Genomic DNA, 9,115 nt, shown 5'->3' with positions numbered 1-9,115 from the left:
CTAGACTTCCACTTGACACCATGCATTTAAATAGCTTCCAGATGGTTTAAAATGCTAAACATGGAAAACAAACCTAAAGAATTCCCAGAAGAAAATGTCGGAGTTTTTTCTCTGTTGTAATCTTGAAGTGAACATCTTAACAAGCAAGATACAAAATTTAGATCTCTAATTAAAACAAAACAAGACAGAGCAAAAAAGGATGTGTAATGACATAAATAAAATTTAAAAAAATATAACAAACTGGGAAGAAATAGCTATTTAATGGACAAAGGATTAATGCAAAATATACAAGTCATGTCTACTAGTTAGTAAGAAATGGTCAAGAAACCATGAGAATAGACACAGGAAATATTATAAATGACTAGTAAACTGAAGAATTTGGAGACTCGTTTCATTAGTAATCAAGTAAAAAAATGAAATAACAAATTTTAGTCTTCACTGGTAAAAATAAAAAATGTTTGTACCTGGGTGTCAAAGATTGGAAAATGTGAAAGTAATGCTTCTCATGGAAGCTTTTTGGAAGCAATTTGGCAATATGTGTCAAAATTACAAGATCGTTGTGTGTGTTAACTGGAGTGCCCCCTTCTAGTAGCGGAGCCCACGATGCACACTGATGCAGAGATGTGTGTGCAAGGCAGGGTGAGGCCGTTCTGCAAGATAATCTGTGGATGTAAGAAGTCGGTGGAAGGCTTTGCTGGAGCTTCACGGACCGCATGGCTGACGCAACTGGAATTTAAGTTGTCACAGTTCTGGAGACTGGAAGCCGAACAGCAAGGTGTCAGCAGGGTTGGTTTCATCCTAACTTCTCTCTTCGTGGCTTGGAAATGGCTGCTTTCCCTCCCTGTCTTCACTGAGTGTTGCCTCTGTCAGTGTCTGTGCCCCAATCTCTGCTTCTAAGGATGCCAGACACACTGGATTAGGGCGCATCCTAATGACCTTATTTCACCTGAATTATCTTGTTGAAGACCCTATATCCAAATAAGACCACATTTTGAGATATTGGGGGTGAAGAATTCAACATATGACTTATAGGGGGCACAATTCAGCCTGTAGCAGTTGGAAACACCCTAAATGCTAAATAGAAAAGTGGTTATGGTACATTCAGGCTATGCAGTAGTATATAGTCATTAATAAGAATGAAGGAGACCAATGAAAGATGTGACAGTATTATTAAACAAAAACAGTCATATAGTGCATATATGTGTAGTATGATCACTACATATACACACATACATGTAGTATACACACATGTAGTATATACATCATATGTATATCATATGTGTATATCATATGTATATATGTATAGTCATAGTGTGTATATGTGTAGTATGATTACATTAGCATAAATTGGAGAAAGAGGAAATACTATGGCCACATATCAACATTTGCGAGAGGGGAAGAGAAATTGAGAATTGGGAGCATACCAGAATGTTGGACATGGCTGTGTTTGTGAAGAAGTAGAACTTGGGAAGAGGCTAAGGAGGAGGGCAGGGTAGGAGGTAAAGCATGAATTGAATGCTTTCCTCTGTGTACTTTTATAAGCTTGAAAATTTTACTGTGGGAATGAAACTTTAAGTATCTAAATAATCCTCCCAAGTATACACACAGCCCAAAGGAAATTTTCAGTTTGTGTTTGAGCAAGACAGAATTTCGGACCATTCAACAATGTTGTGTGCTTCCCAAGTTCTACTGTATGTAGCTGAGAGCAGCCCTAATTCAATCTCTATCTACCTGCCATTTGTTTCCAAAGAAGATGGTTGCAAGCTCTGCTGAACTGGCCACGTGAAGTTCGTGCACACAATCCCCGGGAGAAGCTAGAGGAGGCGCCTATGGCTTTCTCTAAGGACGCGTCCCTTGGGCAGGCAGCTGGGAAGACAGCTAGCCTGCTAGTAGGGCAGGGCCCCAGTGAGAGAGGAACAATTGCTGCCTTTATGGTTTCTGTGCACCTCGCCTTGGCCTGGGATCCGCGGAGCTGTCAGAGAAGGATTGAGGGCAGCAGCTGGCCCCGAGCGCGAGCTTCAGGATTGGCTGAGGATTAAGCCGCACCTGTTGGGATGCTCTGAACTGGGGCCAGGCAGGAAATTACCCCCTGTGGACAGGGTGCCCCAGGATGGCAAAGCCTCAGTCCCTCTCTCCCACAAGCTGCACATGTGCTGGTCCCCTTACAAAGACCAAGCTCCAAACATCAAGCCCCATCGTTATCACCCACACCACGGTTTAAGCAAGGCTGGGAATAAGTGATTGATTTGTTCAAGAGATGTGACTTTGAAGGTCATCACCTATTCAGCTAAGATTTATGTTTGTTTTTTTGTTTTGTTTTGTTTTATTTTTTGTTTTTAATTCTAAAGGGTTTTCTCCCCATGGAAACTGCCCCAGGAAGCAGTAGAGTTGGCAAGGAAAGCCAACTCTCAGGAGTTAAAGCAGATCAAGTAGAAGTTCAGTTTTTTAAAACAATGTGTCATGGAGGACAAACATGTTAGCATTGTGGAGTTTTCTAAGGAGAGTGGGCTTCGGACTGTGATTGCTGTGGCATGATGGGCTGACCAAGGGATGGGGGTGGCCAGTGTTGTAGTGAAATAATCAGGAAGTGGGACTTTTCCCAACACAAGGAAGTCAGAGCAAAGGCTCGGGTACAAGGGTGTGGTCAGTGAGAAGGGTGTGTGCAAGGGGTAGAAGGTGTTCTCTGGGGAGGAGCAGGTTGCTGATGGAAAGTGCTTTAGTCTTTCACGTGGCTTTTGCTGATTTTCTAATATTTGTGCGCATTCTGGAAGTGTCATGTATAACACTGGCCACTGCTTTAAAAGCATCATGAGAATTTATAAACTCAATCTCTGTTGTGCTGTGAATATCAATGCCCTTCCTATTCTCATGACCACTATTTTTATTTTATGGCTATTATTAGAACTCTTCCTTATTTCGCGGAGCAACATGGCAGCGAGGCACTGTCTCCTCTAGAAGCTTGGGGAGATCAGAATCTGCTCTCTCGGTGGCCCGCACTGGAGCCGACCTGGCATGAAGGGCACAGCCAGGAGAAGGGGCTTTCAGAACTGGCTAAAGTGAACAAAGCATCCAGATTCCCCCTTCAGCTTCTTCCAACATGAGAAGGAGTGGATGTGCTGAAAGTGATTGTCCTCAAAGGTAGTCCTGTTCCGTGAGAAGAGGCCCTGAGCTTGACTCTGATTCGCAGTCTCATTCATCATCCCTCGTGTTCACACCTGCTCAGAGCAGCATTCAGGTGGAGTAGGGTAGTAGCTGGAATTGACCATGCTACAGCTGAGACTCCACTGCAGTAGTCATGAGATGCGTCTGATCCTGGGCCCCTGTTCTTCCTCTTCTTCTTTTTTGTTTTTTAACAAACCCTGTATTTATTTATTCATTCACTCACATACTGTTCAGTCCACACATCTTAAAAGTAAACTCAATGGAATTTTAGCAAAGTGACAACATCCACACAACCACCACCCAGATCAAAGTCTAGACCATTGCCATCACCAAGGAGACTTCCTCATGCTCTCTCCTGGTCACTGAACTTCTCTCTCTCTCTCTCTCTTTTATTTTTTTTTTTTGACAGGCAGAGTGGACAGTGAGAAAGAGAGACAGAGAGAAAGGTCTTCCTTTGCCGTTGGTTCACCCTCCAATGGCCGCCGCAGCCGGTGCGCTGCGGCCGGCGCACCGCGCTGATCCGAAGCCAGGAGCCAGGTGCTTCTCCTGGTCTCCCATGGGGTGCAGGGCTCAAGCACTTGGGCCATCCTCCACTGCCTTCCTGGGCCACAGCAGAGAGCTGGCCTGGAAGAGGGGCAACCGGGACAGAATCTGGCGCCCCGACCGGGATTAGAACCCGGTGTGCTGGCGCCGCAAGGCGGAGGATTAGCCTGTTGAGCCACGGCGCCGGCCACTGAACTTCTCTTAAGGGCAACCACAATTCTGATTCTGACTTCTACCAGTGTGACTAGTTTTGCCTGGTTCCGATCATACAGGCATGGGTTCTTTTGTTCTTTTGCCTGGTTTGTTTACTCAGCTGCATGTCTAGGAAAGTCATCCATTCTGAGACCTGTCGGTTCCTTCTTTCTGACTGTTAGATAGCATCCCATCACATGGTGACAGAAGTCAGCGTAGGAATATTTGTCCATTCTATTGTTGGTATGAATTACGTTTTGTTTGCAATTTCAGATTCCATGTTTTATGTACATGTCTCTGTTGGGTATAACCATAAGAGTGGAATTGTTGGGTCATAGGATCTGTGTATCAATGCTTTAGTAGATATTGCCAAAGATTTTCCAGAGTGGTTGTACCGATTTATACTCCCATCAGTTTTGTAGGGGATATCATGGCCTTGCCAACACCAGGTATAACTGATCTAGTAAAAAAGAAACCTTACTAAGTATGAAGCATCTTCTTGTGGATTTAATTTGTATTTCCCCGATGGCTAATGATAATAAGCACTTTTAATGTGTTTACTGGCCATTTAGATATTTTCTCTTATGAAGTTCTTTTTTTAATTTAATTTTTTTATTTGACAGGTAGAGTTATAGACAATGAGAGAGAGAGAGAGAGAGAGACAGAGAGAAAGGTCTTCCTTCCGTTGGTTCACTCCCCAAATGGCCACCACGGCCAGCGCCGCGCCGATCCGAAGCCAGGAACCAGGTGCCTCTTCCTGGTCTCCCAAGTGGATGCAGGGGCCCAAACACTTGGGCCATCCTCCACTGCCCTCCTGGGCCACAACAGGGAGCTGAATTGGTAAAGGAGCAACCAGGACTAGAACCCGGCACCCATATGGGATGCCGGCGCCGCAGGTGGAGGATTAACCAAGTGAGCTATGGCGCCGGCCCCTCTTGTGAAGTTCTTATACACAAGTTCTTGTACATTTTTGTGTTGTGTATATTAATGACTTATTATACTTACACATACCTATTTACATACATCCAGTTCCCATTGCAAATACCTTCCTTTATTTGCGTGTCCCTCTTATTGGTGTTGTCTAGTGGTAATAAAAAGTTATTTTAATGAAGTCCACTTGGGGCCGGCGCCGTGGCTCAACAGGCTAATCCTCCGCCTTGCGGCGCCGGCACACCGGGTTCTGGTCCCGGTCGGGGCACCGATCCTGTCCCGGTTGCCCCTCTTCCAGGCCGGCTCTCTGCTGTGGCCGGGGAGTGCAGTGGAGGATGGCCCAGGTGTTTGGGCTCTGCACCCCATGGGAGACCGGGAGAGGCGCCTGGCTCCTGCCGTCGGAACAGCGCGGTGCGCCGGCCGCAGCGCGCTGCCGCGGCGGCCATTGGAGGGTGAACCAACGGCAGGGGGAGGACCTTTCTCTCTGTCTCTCTCTCGCTGTCCACTCTGCCTGTCAAGAATTAAAAAAAAAAAAAAAAAAAAAATGAAGTCCACTTGGTCAATTTTTATTTATGGTAGTTACTTTTGGAGTCTTCTGTTCAGTAATTTTTCTCTACACAGAAGGTTTTGAAGGTATATGCTAATATTGTATTCTAAATGTGAAAGTTTTATTTCTTGACATTTCCCATTTGGGTATGATAAATTTGGAATTTTTTTTTTTTAATGTGTGGTGTGAAGAGGGATTAAGTTTCTTTTTTTTTTTTTTTTGACAGGCAGAGTGGACAGTGAGAGAGAGAGACAGAGAGAAAGGTCTTCCTTTGCCGTTGGTTCACCCTCCAATGGCCGCCGCGGCCAGCGCACGGCACTGATCCAAAGGCAGGAGCCAGGTGTTTATCCTGGTCTCCCATGGGGTGCAGAGGCCAAGCACTTGGGCCATCCTCCACTGCACTCCCTGGCCACAGCAGAGAGCTGGCCTGGAAGAGGGGCAACCGGGACAGAATCCAGCGCCCTGACCGGGACTAGAACCTGGTGTGCCGGCGCCTCAAGGCGGAGGATTAGCCTGTTGAGCCACGGTGCCGGCTCTGGGTGAAGTTTCATTCTCTTCATGTGGATATCTAATGACCCCACCACTGTTTACCACCAGGGGCATAATTTCCCCATGGCCTTGCAATGACACTTGGCTGTCATTAAACAACAGCATAGTTGTCAGCCCATTCCTAAGCTTTCCATTCTATTTCTTAGTATTAACACCATTTGTCTTAATTACTACATATTTTTAAAAGTGTTGCTATCTGGCAGCTTTCTACTTTTTAAGGATGCCTTAGTTATCTAAGTCCTTTACATTTCCATATGAATTTTAGGATCAACTTTTATTCCTGAAAAATATCTGCTTCTATTAAGATTCTATTGGTTCTCTGATCAATTTAGGAAAAATTGGCATGTTTTCAATACTAATTACTCCAATCCATGAACAAAGTAAATCCCCTAGTTTATTTATAGCTGCTTTAATTTCTTGCAATATTATTTTGTAGTTTCTGTGTAGAAGTGTTAAATTTTTTGTTAGACTCACTTCTGAATGTTGCGTGCTTTGATGCTATTGTAAATTATTATGTAATTTTTGGCAGTACATAGAAATACAATTGATTATGGTATGTTGACTTTATGACTAAATGTATTGATTCTAATAATTTAATCTCTGTATTACCTTGAACTTTTTACTCCACACAATCATGTTGTCTGTGGATAATGTTAGGTTTGCTTCTTTCCTATTCTTATATGTTTCATTTCTTTTTCTTGGTATATTTCACTTGCTTGGATTTCCAAAACATTGTTAAGTGGAAGTGGTAGTAGCAGATATCACCATCATATTTCTATCCTCAAGATAAAAGCTTTTGCTTTCTCACAATTAAGTATGTGTGTTTGAGGTTTTCATATTAGAAGCTTTTATCCTATTAAGTAAGGTCCCTTCCATATTTAATTATTTTTAAAATATATTTGTTGATGCGGAGAAGGCAATATTTTATTGGAGACTTGACATTTGTGTTTATGAGAGAGATTGGCCTGTAATTCCCTCCCTGTCTTTGCCAGGTTTTGCTGTAAAGGTTGTACTAGCAGCGTTGTATTTGTCTCCATCAGATGGAAGTTGCATAGGATTATCTCTTCTTTACATGTGGAGAAGAATTCACAGTGAATTCATCTGGGTGTGGAGTATTTTCTATGGGAAAACTTTAAGTACAGATTCAATTTCTTTCATTTATGTGAGTTTAAGACTTCAGATTTTCTGTTTCTATTTTCTTCATAAATTTTTAAGGTATTTATTTAAAAGGCAGAGAGAGAGAGAGAGAGAGAGAGGGAGGGAGGGAAAGGGAGGGAGAGAAAGAGAGAGAGAGAGAGAGAGAATCTTCTATCTGCTGGTTCATTCCCCAAATGCCAGCAACACCTGGGCCTGGGTCAGGCTGAAACTGGAAGCCCAGAGCTCAGTCTGGGTTTCCCACGTGGGTACTAGGGACCTGAGTACTTGAGCCATCGCCATGCCTTCAGGGGACATATTAGCAGGAAGCTGAAATCAGAATCTGAGCCAGGACTCAAACGCAGGCTCTCCAATAAGGGTCACAGGTGTCCCAAGCAGTATCTTACCTGCTGCACCAAATGATTACCTCCTGAGAATTTTTTTTTTCCAATGAACTTTCTCACTTCACTTAATGTGTCAAATTTGCTAACATAAAATTACCTGTACTTCTCCCAGGTATTTCTTGCCATAGTAATACTGCATATCAAACCATCCCTAAGCTTAGTGTTTTATGAAAACTAAGTATTTATATAGCTCCCAAATCTGTGGTTCAGTGATGTAAGCAGGGCTTGGCTGGGTGCTCTATTGAGTCTGCACTGGACTTGCTTACAGGTCTGTCGGCCAGATGGCTGCGGCTGTCTGCGGCTGTCCTCAGCTGGGACAACGGGGGCGACTTGGCTCTCTCCATGTACCTCTCAACATGCAGCATGTTAGCCCAGGCATGTTCTCGTGGCACTGGGGAAGAGCAGAAGCAAGGAAGTCAGATCTTGCAGGTGTTTTTCTATTGTCTCTGTTGCCGATATCCTATTGGACAAAGCGTGTGATTAGTCTGGCTCAAGCTAGAGATGGACAACCTCTTTAAAGATACACAGCAAGGCCAGCCCCGTGGCTCACTAGGCTAATCCTCCACCTGAGGCACCGGCATCCCGAATTCTAGTCCTGGTCGGGGTGCTGGATTCTGTCCCAGTTGCTCCTTTTCCAGTCCAGCTCTTGCTGTGGCCTGGGAGGGCAGTGGAGGATGGCCCAGATCTTTGGGCCCTGCACCCGCATGGGAGACCAGGAGGAAGCACCTGGCTCTTGGCTTCAGTTACAGTGGGTTTTTTTGGGAGGTTTACATTTTATTTGGGTTTTTGCCATTGTAAAAAGAACATATTCTAGTGGAAGATATGAAAAGGCAATTCTATGGTGTGGCACTGTGGCATAGCGGGTAAAGCTGCCACCTACAGTGCTGGCATCCCATATGGGTGCCGGTTCTAGTCCCAGCTGCTCCACTTCCGATCCAGCTCTCTGCTATGGCCTGGGAAAGCAGTAGAAGATAGCCCAGGGCATAGCAGAGAGCTGGATCGGAAGTAGAGCAGTGCGCTGGTTGTAGTGGCCATTTGGAGGGTGAACCAACAGAAGGAAGACCTTTCTCTCTGTCTCTCTCTTTTTCACTGTCTAACTCTGCCTGTCCAAAAAAAAAAAAAAAAAAAAAAAAAAGATACACGGCAAAGGGACAGGTAGAGGAAGGAGAGGAGAATCAAGGACATTTTCTCAATTGATCACAACCATAATTACCTTTTAATTTTGCTGAATTTACAGTAATGTTCTTTCTAATAAATTTTCTGATATTTTCTATTTTCTATTTTTTCTTGATTAACTGAATCAGTCAAACTAAGTTTTTTGTGGCATTTGTGAAAACATTCTTTTTTTTTTTTTTTATTAAACTTTTATTTAATGAATATAAATTTCCAAAGTATAGCTTGTGGGTTACAATGGCTTCCCCCCTCCCATAACTTCCCTCCCGCCCGCAACCCTCCCCCCTCCCGCTCCCTTTCCCCTTCCATTCATGTAAAGATTCATTTTCAATTCTCTTTGTATACAGAAGATCAATTTAGTATATATTAGGTAAAGGTTTCAACATTTTGCCCATATAGCAACATCGAGTGAAAAAACTACCATTGGATTACTAATTATAGCATTAAATAGCAATGTACAGCACATTAAAGACAGAGATCC

This window comes from Lepus europaeus, chromosome 20 (genome assembly GCF_033115175.1).
Source record: "Lepus europaeus isolate LE1 chromosome 20, mLepTim1.pri, whole genome shotgun sequence".
NCBI lineage: Eukaryota > Metazoa > Chordata > Mammalia > Lagomorpha > Leporidae > Lepus > Lepus europaeus.
Note: the sequence above shows the minus strand (reverse complement) of the source record.